The sequence below is a fragment of the Acomys russatus genome, chromosome 13 (assembly GCF_903995435.1).
Source record: "Acomys russatus chromosome 13, mAcoRus1.1, whole genome shotgun sequence".
Lineage (NCBI taxonomy): Eukaryota > Metazoa > Chordata > Mammalia > Rodentia > Muridae > Acomys > Acomys russatus.
This window is the reverse complement of record NC_067149.1, coordinates 27,327,551-27,342,700: the sequence shown is the minus strand read 5'-3', so window position 1 is coordinate 27,342,700 and position 15,150 is coordinate 27,327,551. Positions and strand designations below refer to the sequence as shown.

The 15,150-nt window shown below is 44.9% G+C and overlaps 1 protein-coding gene across 12 annotated transcripts in view; it reads left to right on the top strand.

Annotated features, from left to right (window-relative positions):
* Positions 1-15,150, top strand: part of Foxp1 (forkhead box P1) — a 602,856-nt gene that overhangs the window by 439,277 nt on the left and 148,429 nt on the right. The gene's annotated exons all lie outside the window — the stretch shown is intronic.

The following is a 15,150-nucleotide window of genomic DNA, read 5'->3' as shown; positions in this document are numbered from 1 at the left end:
GCCTTGAGCTTGGGAGTTGTGGGGAGCTTTGCTTTCTGGGAGGGCAACAGTGGGAACCCATAGCCTGTTTGCCTCCTCGCTTGTCACCTAGGGTATTCCACGAAGGTCGCTGGCTTGGATAATCACACTTTGTAGTTCCACGGGGCCTTTTGTTTGTAAAAATCCGAGTGCCTGACTAATGTGAACTTGTTGATACCCAGAACACCCTTGGGACATCAGTAGGATGAAAAGGTGAACCCACTTTTGAGGTGGGAAAAATGTCCTGTCGTTTAAATGTTTTAAAGTTCCTGGGTGTGCGTGTCTGTGTGAGTACTCAGACTGCACGTGCCCATGGGTGACTGGGAGAGTAGGAGAAGCTTGCTTTTTTTTTTTCCCCTGAGACAGACTTCTTCTGACTACAGATCACCTCAGGAGAAAATGTTCTGCCCTGAAAAGAAACTGGCCCAGAATGTGTAGCTAGTTTGTGATATGACAGTGACGAGCAATGAGGACAGGTCTTGCTAAATTGTCATCTATTTATGGTCAGAGTTGGAAAGTAATTTTAAAATTTTTTAATATTCGGTATGAGCTGTATATCCTAAACTTAAAAAACAAAAATGTTTTTAGCGACTTAAGTCCCCCACACACACACACACAAATGAAGTTAGTGTGCCTTTGCAAAGACACAAGTCTGATAGCTATACAGAATTGCAAGTTGCTATGTTTTTTATTACTTTGTGGATGAAACATCTGAACTGTTTTGTTCACCCTGGATGTTCTGAGTGACTGAGGCCCCAAGATGCAGTGACCTCCTTTCTGTAGCTCCCAAGCACATAGTTAGAATGAGTGCTATTTGCTGTTCTGAGCCCCAGAGGGACAGAAGTTTGCAGTGTACACTCCACTGCTTAGGTTATTCTTAGGTTCTTAATAATGTTTGTTGGAACCTGGGTATGCAAATTCGATCTGAAAAATCTCTACATTTAAGAAGGAACTCTCGTGATTCTAGTTTGCTTCAGGACCCTGTCTTTCCAGCAGGCCATCACATGTTGACAGTGTGTCCTGGGCAGGCAATGGTGTCCTGCATGGGTTTTATTTTTTTTTTTCCTAGCTCGGTCACTTTTTTTTTTTCCTGTGTTAATTATGACACAGATTCTGTAATTCTGTTCTCGCTGATGAAGAAGCTATGGCAGGAGGAGGTTAAGTCTCTCGCCAGGCTCACACAAGCTGACAGGTGGTAAAGCGGCCCTCCAGGGCCAGACACAGTGACTGGTTGATACTTAGCCACCCTGCGTGCTGCTTCTGTGGAGACACCGTGTTTGCAAAAGCATGGTTGCCTGCCTGGACAAATCGTTGTTTCTTCATGGAGTCTCGATCAAGTTTAACTGTCCCTCCCTGAACATAGCCCTGAGCCCAACTATACATCTCACAAGCCCCCTATAGTTTTTAATGTTCCTGCCACTTTTATATCAAGCAGTGTCTCACTGTGTCACCCCAAATCAGGCCCTAACCCTAACACTAAGCCTCTTGCCTTGGACTTTTATTTACTGAGGATGTCAGGCATGTGCTACTATTTCTTGTTTGGTTTTGGTTTTAGATTTTTACTTTTAATTTTTAAATTATGTGTATATGTGGGTTTTGCATTGAATTCAGAGCCTGAGCTATGGGCAGTTACATGGGTGCTGGGAATCAAGCCTGTGTCTTCTAGAAGAACAGTATGAGCTGTTAACTGCTGAGCTACCTTGCCAGCCCTGCCTGGTTTGTTTTCATTTTGTCTTCCAAAGACACTTTTAAAAAAATTCTTTGAGCAAAAGCTACCCCTCCTCTACCCCACATCTAGTTTTTTTTTCTTTTGCTACTTTCTCTACCTGCCATAAGGATAGAATCTTTTAAAAATAACTTCACTGTATAGTTGCTTTTGAGATGGAGGGAGGCATAACACAGTGGTAGAGAGCTGGCCTAGCCTATGTGAAGCTCAGATTCCATTCCTAGGGGAGGGAGGGAAGGAGGGATGGAGGGAAAGTTGCTTTTGAGTAACTTCTTTTTTTAAATTTTTAAAGTAAGTGTGTGTGTGTGTGTGTGTGTGTGTGTGTGTGTGTGTGTGTGTGTGTTAGTAATACCTCTTACTGTGGGTGTGCCCATAGGTATGTAAAGGCCAGAGATTAATGTTAACTACAATATTTGATCACTCCACTTTTTGGAGACAGAGTTTCTCACCAAACCTGGAGCTCACCTATTATCTATAACAACTGGACCAAAGACCTAGGGCAGCTTCTTGCCTCGCTTTCCCTACCCTTGCCCTCAACACTAGGGTTACAGACATGTGTCACCTGCATGCCTATTACGTAGGTTCTGGATAGCCAAGCTTGAGACCTCATGTTTGCATGGCATATACTTTATTTACTGAGCCATGTGCCTTGATATGCTTTCAGTATACTCTCAGCCCCCTCAAAATACTCTACATGTGCCTTGATTTTTCTTAAAGATTCTGCCAGGCCAGGGCAATAGTTGCATCTCCATGTGAGTGGAAGAAGGCCACATCTATGCATCATTATGGGGCACAGAGCACGCCCAGTGGTACCCTTCTCGCAGGACTATGAAGGGATTCTCTGTAGCCATGCCACCTTAGCCACATGGTGTGAAGCAGTTTAGAACCAACCTACACACAGAATTGGCACTGAGGAAGTGGATAACTGATGCCTTTAATTCTCCATCAGGTGTCCCTGTCAGTGCAGTCACCTCTGTCTGCTGGCACTCACTCCTAGGCAGTCCTGTTATTTTTCAAAAGGCGTCTTTGCTTTTTTAAATAGCTGCATAGATTCTTCTGTGTGTGCACTGCACTAACAGCGTCTATTCATTATATGATGTCCTCAGCACTGCTGAGGACCTTCCGTGTGCATATCTGATGATCTTTACAGCTTCCCCACGTTCTGCTCTCTCACATGCTGCTAACTGCATATAGTGATTCCTCATAGAATGGTGACAATTAAATGCGGTGGTGAGTTGTCACTGCTTGGTGCTCTGCGGTGAAAACACACAGCACTTGCACAGCTGGGTGGGACTGCTTTCTGCTGTGGATGGAATAAGGTCTGCTAAGTCCCAGCTGGCCTTGAGGCCACTGTGCAGCCTGGGGTGTCCTTGAGCAACAGCTCCTGTGTACACCCCTCAATTGCTGAGATTCCACATATCACCATGCCTGCTCTACGTGGTGCTGAGAACCAAACTCAGGGCTTCAAGCCAGCTAGCTGTGAGCTACACCAGCTGAGCTACCTCCTGTCCCCTGCACTTTTGAAGCCATCTTCTTTACCCTCAATGGCCAAGGCTCAGAGAAATCCTAAGAATGTAGCTATTTAATAATTCCTACATCCACCACTCTGTACATTCATCTGTGTATGTCTGTATAAGCATATGTACATTTTAGCATATAACTCTAATAGAGTATGGGAGTACACAATGAATCCAAAACCAGGGCTGTGCCAGGCATGGTGGCACATATTTTTAATCCTAGCACTGGAGAGGCAGAGGCAAGCAAATCTCTGATTTTGAACCCCTCCTTTTCTATATAATGAATTCCAGGCCAGCCAAAGAAAAATAAAAATTAATTAATTAAGAAGATGATAAAAAAAAAAAAAGAAAATGATGATGAAGTCCGGGCTAGGGTGTAAAGTGCTTGCAAGCCAAACCAGCATTATGACTTAAGCTCAGGTCCCAAAATCCACATAGAGCACAATGCATTAGCAAGTATTTGTAGTTCCAGAGCCATTAGGTCAAGATGGGGAGCAAAGACAGGAGAGCCTCCACAAGTTGAAGGGCCAGATAGCCTGGCATACTCAGTAGGAAGAATAACAGAGATTCCATAGCTCAAGACACAAGGCATGGTTGACACCTGAGGTTGCCCACTCACCTCCACATGTATGCTGTGCTAAAGATGTACCCAAACTCATTCACATGGACTGGGGGAGAGACCAGACAGACAGACAGACAGACAGACAGACAGACACACACACACACACACACACACACACACACACACACACACACACACACACACACGGAAGGGGGGACTGGAATTTCTTTTTGCCTTAAAGCCAGATCACGTGTGTCCAGAGAGGTAAATGAAAGTATAACATGAAAAACAGTCTAGGCTCTATGAGTTCTGTGTAAATTATGTAATGCAGTCCCTCCTGGTGATGATGATGTGTCTATGTTTAAAAGGCAGGGGACTTTCGTAATAAATACCACATATGACCAAAACAAAAGCAAAAACCAAAACAAAACAAAAACACAGTCTAGGTGCAGGAACTGTTACTAGGCTTCAGGGAAATTGTTACTTAAAAACAAAAACAAAAAACCTGTGGTCTGAGGCTGGGAAGGTAACTTAGTTGTCAAAATGATTGTGAGAACCTAAGTTAATCCCCAGATCTCACATTTAAGAATACTTTTTAAATGTTTTAAAAGCCAAGTGTGAGATGTGTACTTGTAAATGCAGTGTTAGAGTGGCTGGGGCAGGAGGGTCCCTGGGGGCCCCTGGCCAGCTAGGCTAGCCTATTGGTGACCTCCAGGCCAGTGAGAGACTCTGCCTCAAAGACAAAGGTGAGAAGTGCTTGAGCAGTGGCATTTGAGGTTGCCTCTAGCCTTGGCGTGCATGCACAGGAAAGCATACTCAAACACAAACCATCTGTGATCTCTTTGGCCTTGCCTTAGGAAAGGGCTTTTGGGTTGTTGTTATGTTTTGTTGTTGTTTTGAATTTTTAAACTTAGCTGGGTATGGTGGTGTATGCCTTTCATCTTAGCACTCAGGAGGCAGAGGCAGATGATCTCTATGATTCTACATAGTGAGTTCCAGGACAGTCAGGGGTATGTAGGAGATCCTGTCTCAAGCAAGGAAGGAAGTGAATAAATAAATATAAAAATGTAAATGTTTTGAGAACTTCATACATGAGTACTATATTCCCACCCCCCTTTCTCTTCCCATGCCCACTCCACCTTCAATTTATGGCCTCTTCCTCTATATTGCTGTCTGTCTGTCTGTCTGTCTGTCTGTCTGTCTGTCTGTCTGTCTGTCTCTCTCTCTCTCTCTCTCTCTCTCTCTCTCTCTCTCTCTCTCTCTCTCTCTCTCTCTCTCTCTCTCTCTCTCTCCTCTGAGACCATTTAGTGTTGTTCTTATATACGTGTGTTTAAAGATGACCACTTGGGGTTGGATAACCTATCAGAGGCCCATCATATAAAACTCTTCTCCCTCTCTTGGCTGCCACCCACTGCTTGTTGCTCTTCGTCTCGGTGCAGAGCTTGTAAAGGTCCTCCAGTCCACGCTGGCATATCAGGTGTGGCCGTCACTGTGCAGGGCTTGTGCAGGCTGCCGTACTGTTGTGATTTCACGGGTGCAGAATCCCAATCATGTCAGGAAGACACTCTTACAATAAATCCTGGTTCCTGTCACAGCAGGAGAATCCAGGCTGCTGCTGGGATCAGAGCAGTGTTGGTCTCCTGGGTCTGAGAAGGTCCACAAACTCTGCTGTTTGATGGAACTGGCTTGCAAGCAAGGAGAGGTGGAGAGGAGATGGGTGTCTGGTGACCCGGGACAGGAAGCCAAAAGTGTGGGCAGGCCTGCCAGAGTGACCATCACTCTTGGGCATCCTGGGAGTGGGAGGATTGGTTGAAAAACAAAACAAAACAAAGCAAAACTTTTTCTGTAGAGGAAAGAAAGGCTGTAAGTTTCAAAAGTATGGTACCATAAAAAGGCCACCCCCTCTCCTGAACAGAAAAGGACCAAGGTCATTTCTGTGTTCTTGTCTCCCCATGACCTCATGTCCATGTGCCAGATTCCTGGTCACCACCATCTTTGGCCAGCTAATCAGTGACCTTGGGTACAGTGTGAATATCTAGCGCTCTGGAGACAATGTTTGTTTGTTTTTGTTTTTCTGCCCTGCTGCTCGGTACATTTGTGACCTTGAGCAAGTCACATTCTTTGTTTTTCCACTTTGAATCAAGAATTATGAAACTTTCCCCACCTCCCTGAGAGTGGCAGAGAACAGGAGATAAAACAGCAGGGAAACAGCACACAGCAGAGTGTGGTTCCTGGTGGCCAGGCTGTCTTCAGCTAGGCTCCCTGTGTATGGCCCCGGTGGCCCATTCCTCTCCTTGTCCTAGGGCCTGTTTTGTTGTTTGTGTCTTGGCTGGGGAGTAGACTCACAGCCCTTTTGAGACCAGTGCACAATCACCCTGCTGTAACCCCAGTCCAAGAAGCTTTACCCAGACAGCATCCCTGCTGTGTTCTTTTGGGGGGAAGTAGAGCTAGGGGCTCAAGACAGCGTTTCTCTGTGTAGCCCTGGCTGCCCTAGAACTCATTCAGGCTAGCCTCAAACTCAGGGACCCACCAATCCCAGAGTGCTGGGATTAGAGGCATGTGCCACCACTGCCCTGCATCACCGCTGCTTTCAGTACTGCCTTAGGCAGTGCAGGAGACTGGAGAGCACTGGGGGGTTTCTCCTTGCCTTCAAACACTTCAGCATGCTTCCTGTTTGGGCACCTCTTCTCACTGTTGGTTGTATTTTATTTGTCTGTTTTCCTCTTTCTTTCTTTTTTAAATGATTTATTTATTTTTATTTTATGTGCATTGCACTGCTATTTTGCCTCCATGTATATCTGTGTGAGGGTGTCTGATCTCCTGGAACTGGAGTTACAGACAGTTGTGAGTTGCCATATGGGTGCTGGGAATTGAACCTGGGTCCTCTGGAAGAGTAGCCAGGGCTCTTAACTGCTGAGCTACCTCTCCAGCCCCCTGTTTATTTTCTATCTCAGCTAGAATGTTGTTTCTAAGCCATTTTACTCTTTGCATTTTCTTTCTTTCTCCTCTTCCTCCTCCTTTTTAAATTCAGATTTTAGGCAAGAGAAAGAAGGCCTTTGGGAAGCAAAACCTTCACAAGTGTTAGCTCTCTCTTCCCTTCCCTCCCCTCCCCTCCCCTCCCTTCCCTGTCTCTGACTCTTTCTCCTTTCTCTCTTTTCTCTTTCCTCTCTTTTCTTTCCTTAGCCTCTCTTTTTCTCTGTTCTCTCCTCTTTCTCTATCTCCTTTACCCCCTCTCTTTTTCCTCCCCACCTCTTCTAGTGAAATGTCCATAATTTGTTTTTAGTCAAGTATGGAAAATCCACTATGCTTTCAGGCACACTTTAGCCGGACTCTTCTTCAAGCTTTTGCATTAGCAAATCTGAATCTAAGGCCCAAAAAGATGTGAATCTTTATTTGTCATAATGAGTTGCTGAGACACAATCTTATAAAAAGTAGAAGTAGGAAACAGTGGGCTGGTATCATGAGTTATAGATCCCCTTAACAATTTGTCCTCACATCTGATCCCTGTATTTTCTCTTGAGCACTAAAGAAGGACAAAAAAAAACAAAAACAAAAACAAAAAACAAAAAACCTCTGGAGTTTAAGGGGAAAGCAGGACTTCATGCAACACCCAAGCCCATGTTTATTTACTTAATATATATATTTGTGTGTGGGTGTGACTGATGTATACATGGAGGTGTAAACTATTCCATTTGTAAGGTCAGAGATTGATGCCAGGTGTCGTCTTTTTTCTATGACTGTCTATGTTCTTTCTTTCTTTTTATTGTTTTATGTGTTTCAGTGCTTTGTCTGCATATGTCTGTGTATCACATGCATGAATTACAGTTGTGAGCAAATGTATGAGTGCTGGGAACTGAACATGGGTCCACTGCAAGTGTAGTCAGTGCTCTCAACCACCTAGTGATCTTTCCAAGCCCTATGGTATTTCTTGAGACAGGATCTCTCACTGAACATAGGGCCTGCTGTTTTGGCTAGGCCCACTTGGCTAGTGAACTCCAGGGATCCTACTGTCTTGTGTCTGGATTAGACTTGAGCCACTGTACCTGACTTCTGTGTTGATACTGGGGATCTGGCCTCCGGTCCTTATGCTTGCCTTCTGGAGAGATGCATCCGTCTCTCTAGCCCCCAAGCCCACATTTTAGATGGTTCCTAATAAACATGAGTCCCGTGTTTCACCCTAGTGATTGCATTGCCTAAAGCTGGTAGCCCCAGGCTTTGATCTTGTCCAACTCCCATGAGTTCAGCAGGCCAACACTTGGGCAATGCTGAAGTGGAGTCTCTCCAAAGACAACTCAGGTGCAGGAGCCTTGGCGGGTGACTCAGAGTCTGGCACTGGCTGCAGTAAAGAGCAGCCAGCCAGGACTCCAACAAGGTGGTTATAGGTTCCCGTGTTTGGAGGAGGAAGAGGAGGAGGAGGAAGAGAATGGGCTGGCATTTTCCTTCTTCTTGCCACCTCTCTTATGAGACTTCAGACAGGCTTCCAAAACGTATTTCACTCAGTTTTGCAAGAAGATCATAGATTTTTTTTTTTTTTAAGTCTCATGAAAATTCTTATTCTTTGTTGGGAAGTATCCTCTGTGTGCCTTCCAAATAAAAAAGCGTTAGTCATAATCGCTGGTGAATAAAGGGTAGGCCGACCCCGCCTGCTTCCCAGGTCTCCATTAGGCACGTGGCTTGTAGCATCCTCTTGTCTAGGCCTTCTGCTTTCTCTCTAGGTGTCTGCAGCTGGGACATCACCAGTGGCATTTGAGCTCCCAGCACTCATGCTGGCCAGTTGGGGCTTGCTGCAGCAGCAGCAGCAGCAGCAGCAGCACAGGATAAGTCCATCTTCTGTCTACCTTTTTTCAACAGAAGATAAAATAAAGTGAGACACAACTATCACTGGCCCTCTTGCATCCTAATAAAATCCATCTAAGAAGTAGCTGGCAAAGAACAAAGCTCCCCATCTGTTTTCTGCCTCTGTGTTTGGAAGATTTGTTCGATTCTGCAGTGAAAAGCACCAAAGTGGTGGTGGTGGTGGTGGGGAGTGTACTCAGAATTGTTATCACAGTACCAACTACTCTGGGTATAGTTTAATCACTATGAAATCAAATCAGTGGCCCATCATTGAAAGGTGTAGTGTAGAAGTGCTGGGTGATATAGAGAGGGAGGGAGAGGGAGGGGGCGGGAGGGAGAGAGAGAGAGAGAGAGAGAGAGAGAGAGAGAGAGAGAGAGAGAGAGAGAGAGAGAGAGAGACAGACGGAGATTGAGAGAGAGAGAGAGAGATTGAGAGATTGATTGATTCAGGTACTTGGGCATGCTTTCTCATAGCTTCTCATTTCTCCACCCACTGACCTGGGAACTATTTTCTATATGTAGGATGCTTTTGTTTGTTTGGTTAGTTGTTGAGATATGATTTCTCTGTGTAGCCTTGGCTGTCCTGGACTCACTTTGTGGACCAAGCTGGCCTCGAACTCACAGAGATCTGCCTGCCTCTGCCCTCCCGAGTGCTGGGATTAAAGGCATTCACCACTGTGCCCATCTGTAGGATATTTAAATTTTTTTTCTGTGTTGAGACAGGATCTGCATTACTCTGGCTGCTCTAGAACTCACAGAGATCTGCTTGCCTCTGGCTCCACGGCATGGGGATTAAAGGCGTGCTCCCAAGAAGTGTTAGTTGAGATGCTGCTGAGATGAACTTGTGGCCTAACTTTTCACCGGGTCTGTCTTCATGCTGTGTCTTCATCGCCTTTGCAAAGACTGTGTGCCATTTTAGGAAACCCACACCGAATGCCCTGTCTACTGTTCTACTGTTGAGGCTTGTGCAGAAATCTTAGGATACTTGCCCTAGCTCTCAGGACTCTGGGGATGAGGGTGCTGAGAAAATCTTCGGCCTCTAAGTAGCTTCGTCACAGGAGTGCCCCAGTTAATCTGAGGTTGCACTCTGCTCCAGGTGCTACAGAGATTTGAGTCCACTGGATTAACTACAAGTGGCTGTCTGGAGTCCATACCCCTGTGTGAGTATTGTAGAGCAGATAGTATTGGCTGGTGTGAGGGCATCCCAAGAGACTCTGGTACATGACTGTTACCCACCCAGACTTGTGGAGAGGACATTTTGTTTTGTTTGGAGCATCAGTAACAGGATCTCATGGTTTGTTGAGGGACTTTCTTGCCCCATGTGTCTAATACTTCCCAGTCATCTGCATTGTCAGGTTTCCTTGGACATCTGTTATTTTCCAGTGACTAGAATGCTGGTATGAGATCGGCTTGCTTTCCCACTGTTCATTGATAACCAAAGACTCCATTTGTAATGCATAGTCAAAATGTTTTTTAAAAAGTCCAGTTTGGAGGGGCTGGTCAGGATCATCCAGCACAATTTTTGCTCTGGGAACACAAGGGACCTGAGTTCTGTCTCTTAACTATCTCTCAAGTGTTGGGCAAGGAGTGGGTGTTGTACTGGGGAAGCAATCCTTGAGGGTTGCTGAATCCCTGAACTTCAGGTTCAGTGAGGAGCCATATCTTAAAATAAGCAGATGGTCATTGAAGAAGATGATTTATATAAATGTGTGGCTTCTACCTATACACACACACACACTAAGCAAGCACATGTATGTGCACACCCCACATAAACACACCAAACAAACACACACACACACACACACACACACACACACACACACACACACACACCTGTTTGGAGAATTTGCTGCTTCAGAATGCTGTTGAACCCATAGACACTATAAGCCATTGCTGTTTCTTGGTTCTTTCCTGTGGAAGGAACTCAGCTGAACAGATGAGGCACCAAATTTGGGCTACAGGCTATAGTGTGTGCCTGTGGCCCAAAACTTTTCAGATAGCTGCTTGTTTGTTTGTTTTGGAGGCCCTCTGTGTGTTGGTCCCATCTGAGATCCGACAAAGGGTATTACGCAGACTCTCCTCTAAAAGGTTTCCTTTCCCCCTCCAGCTTGCTGTACGTATGTGTGTGTGCTTGCAAGAGCTATGTTTTATGTAAACATGCTAGTATTTCTTTAAAAGTGGTAAACATGTTTTTGAGTACTGGCTACCTTGATAAACATGCTAAACATAGGATTAACCAGGCCCTCATCTAAGCACCTGCTATGAACCTGAGACACAAATAGCTGAAACACGGTAAACATGCCTAAGTAAAACATCATTTGTAGGAAGCAGATGGCACTCATTTACTTAGAAAGCGAAGGCATTGTTGAGAATGGAACCATCTTGAATCCAGGGAATGAAGACATATTGTAAATGCCCAGGTTCCTGGTTACTATGGAAATATAGCCTGGCAAAGTAGCAACCCATCTCATAGTTTAGTTCGGAGGCTCTGTGTAGACCTCAGTGATGGCCCCTGGACCTTAGTGTCTCTGATCCCTTTTGCAGATGGGGTCTTAGAGAAGAGTCAAAGTGAAGGGGCACCCGGGCAGTCTGTCTGGGTGAAGGTTTTGCACATGTGCACTCCCATTTCTATAAGTTCACAGAGCTGTTGCTAAGTGCAGGCTTTATCAGCTGCTTCTGCTGGGTGACACCCTCCAACTGAGCCTTTATTGTAACCTGATCTCAGCGCTCAAATACAGCACAGAGTCATCCAGTGCCAGGCAATTGTCACATCTTTTATAAAGGAAGTGTTGATTCAACCCAGCCCAGGAAGAGCCACCAAGAGTAAAAGGTCTCCAGAGATGGGATTGGGCCTTTTAAGTTATTTACATTAGCGCTTGGCCTGGAACATGAGCCAGAGGCGCTGTGTGCTGTAAAAGAGAAGTTCTTTGATTTATTCATGTCCTCGCACATAAATGCTCTCACCTTTTCTTCTCTTCCCTTTCCTCCCTTTCCTGTTCTTTCTTCTTCATCATCCTCCTGTCCTCCCTATCCCTCTCGCATGTGTACACAAAGACACATCCACACGCTTAATTTCCAGCAAGTCTAATTTTATCTTCTATCAGCCCACGAAAATCTTCTCTTCAGTTGTCATCGAGACACTATTAGGAGAGTAAGATCTGTCCTTTCTCATTCTCTGTGGTACCAGAATAAAGGTCATCTCCAGGGCTCAAGTGCTGGAAGCTGAGTTAAAGGGTGTGAATGTGTGCTGGTACACATCATGGCTCAAAATGGCGGTTAAGTTCTAGTGCTTGGGAAGCATCCTGAACACAGGCTGCGGTCCAGTCTTTTCCTCAGACCAACCCTGAACATACTAGCTGGCGGTGACCTTGAACTTCTGACTCTCCACCTCCCAGACTTGGGATTGCAGGTGGGTCTTGTCATACCAAGTGGAACCCAAACCCTTAAGCATTAAAGCTTTGTGATCCCTTTTGTGCGTGGACAACTTAAACACTAGATTGCAGAGACTCAGGTAATACGGAACTTAACGAAAACACCCCTTAGTGCCTGATTTCAAAGCATATTACACATTCAGACCAATTAGGTCTTAAAATTCTTGTTGAGATACATGCTGGTTTTTAGTTTATTTTTTTGACAATGATATTTCCCCCCCACCCCCAGCCGTTGCTAGCATTTTTATAAGGCAAGAGAATTATCATGGAATATTTGTAACAGTTTTATGCTCAGATGATTTATTCTCTGCGCTTGTGTTCTCTCTATCTGAAATACTTGAAATTTCTATACTTGTTACTATTCACTTGTGGACTGAACCCCAAAAGCCATTTTGTACAGCTTCGCCTTGTCCCTTTCTATCTTCAGTAGATTCGGTGACATTTCCTTTGTAGACATACACATTCCTACAGCCTTTCTCAGTTGCTGTCTTCCTGTCCCTTCCATAGTGAGACCCCATGTGAATTATGTGGGGAGCCTGGAGTTCATCATATGAGCAGATTAAGTTCATATACCCCATGTTGGGTCTGAAAAAGACGTCACAGGGTTGTCAGCATGGCTCGGTGGGTAAGAGCGCTTGCCCCGCAGGCCTGAAGAGTTGAGTTCCATCCCTGGAACCCATGTAAAGGTGGAAGAACTGACGTCACAAAATAGCCTCTGGCCTCCACAAGTGGTACCCTACCCATCATATATATGCTAATAATAATAATGATGATGATGATGATAATAGTAGTAATAATAATAATAGTAATAACAACAACAATAATAACAGTAGTAGTGGTAGTAGTGGTAAGTAATAGAAAAGAAATATAAAAATAATTTTTAAAGCTATCAACTATATGAATCACCTTTTTACCCACTTGAAACTGTCAGAGTAAGCCTGAAGATTCCTATAGTTTACCCTGAGCGTATAATGACCGTCTAGAGTGTATAGACTATATAGATTGGTGGCTCTCCCTGCCTTCTGCTAAGATACCTGTGTGTGCTTGTGAGAGTCACGCTGTATATGTAAGTGCTTTTTCATGGATGATATTTTCCCTTTGCTTGAGATATGAGGAATAACCTATATTGGTTTTAGAGAGTGCAGTTGTTTAAAAGCCATAAACTTGCTCTCTTAGTAGTTTGTGAATCCGGGAAATCACGCAGTTGTGGCTTTCTTTGCCTTCACACTGCACATAGGTAGTCTTTCTCATTTTCTGCTGTATTTCTCTGCAATATCTCCCAGTGTCTGCTACAGTCTGCTTCTACCTCACTGCTGGAGCCTCCTTTTGGGATTAGCCTTTACCCTGGAGAATCTGATGGTAAGGCTTATGGTGTAGAATAGGTTCCTGTCCTGGATGAAAAGCCTGGGAGCTTTATGTGAAACAGCTAAGGGAATGCGGACAGTAGGGGAGGCATGTGCTCCTGCGGGCACCTTGCACAGGGGACTATTTTTCTTATATGATATAAATGAAATCTTCACTCTGCCCACTTTTCCGCCTACACTTGTACCAAGCGTCTCCAAGGAGACAAGGAAACCCAGAGTCCAGCGATGGTGAATCCTCTACCGAGACAGCAGGCTGGAGTCTCAGACAACTCTCCCAGGCGTCTTGCCTTCCAGCTGCCCCTCTCAGACAGCTTTCCTTCCGAGCAGGCTTTCTCAAATGTGCCTCCTCTTTCCAGGCAAAAGAGCTTGGGCACTCTGTGTGCAGGTCTCTTGGGGTCAGTAGCAGATGGCCAACCCGGAAGCGGAGGATGGATGCCGTCAGGTGGTTTCATAGGCATCCCCTGAGGACAAGAGTGCCCCTTTGTCTCTTGCCATTCAGTGCTTCTGTTTGTCTGCGCTCGCTCCTCTGCACCTCTTAGCCACAAGCGCCCAACTCAGTCATAAGAACTGTCCTGAAAGTTCTGGTTACAGCAGTCCTTTCTTTAGGAGCTCTGCTGAGTGAGCTTGTCATGGAAGTCAGCCCACCTTTTCTAGGTGTCTGCTCAAGTGCAGGAAGCCCTCCACTGTTTCTCATTTCCCTTTTTTCATGAGTACAGTTCATAGATGCCCCGGCCTTCTGACCCATCCTGCCCTCAGCTTGTCACTGTATTTTCATACCTGTGTACTTTACTGTTCAAGTAGCCTGGCTCTTCTTTGAGGAAGGCAGTACCGTGTCAGTCTTTTCTTTTTTAAGATTTATTTATTTATTATGTATACAGTGTTGTGCTTGCATGTACACCTGCACACCAGTAGAGGGCATTAGACCACATTACAGATGGTTGTGAGCCACCATGTGGTGGCTGGGAACTGAGCTCAGGGCCTCTGGAAGAGCAAACAGTGCTCTTAACCTCTGAGCCATCCCGCCAGCCCCTCCCATGTCAGTCTTCTATGATCACTTCCTAAGCCCAAAGTATCAGATTTTGTTTGAGGCATTGAACACATCTGTGTGTACCTTTTCCTTGAGACACAAATTAATATAAGTGGCCATATATATGTGACTAAAGAAATGGTTTAGTGACTAAGAGCACTTTCTACTATTCTTATACTCAGCTTTATGACAGGAAGTATCTTAGTACTGGTCATGTCTGTGCTGCTAATACTTCTTTCTTCCCTTAAATTTTTAAAAAGGGGGTGGGCGTTACTCAGTCATATGTTCACCCTTTGGAGGTCTTCTTGTTTGCCTCTTGTCTTATTGCCAATTTACACCACTTCCATAACTGCTACCTTGAAAAAGAACCTTCTCATAAAAGCCTTGAAAGAGTCATTTAAACTAACAAGCTTGGTTCTTGGGTTCATAGTGGAAAGTGAGATGCCTGCAAGTCACCCCTGCTAAGCTTTCCTTTTATTTTATCTCTGTCTGTTGGACTATATAGGATAGCTCAGGTTGGACTCAATCTCGGATAATGACCTTGCATATCTGAGGTATTTTGTAGATACCATAACCAAAAATTTTAATGTTGGGAAGAAGAACATCTATGTATAATCAGTGTCATAGGAACACGCGTGTGCACGCATGCACACACACACACACACACAC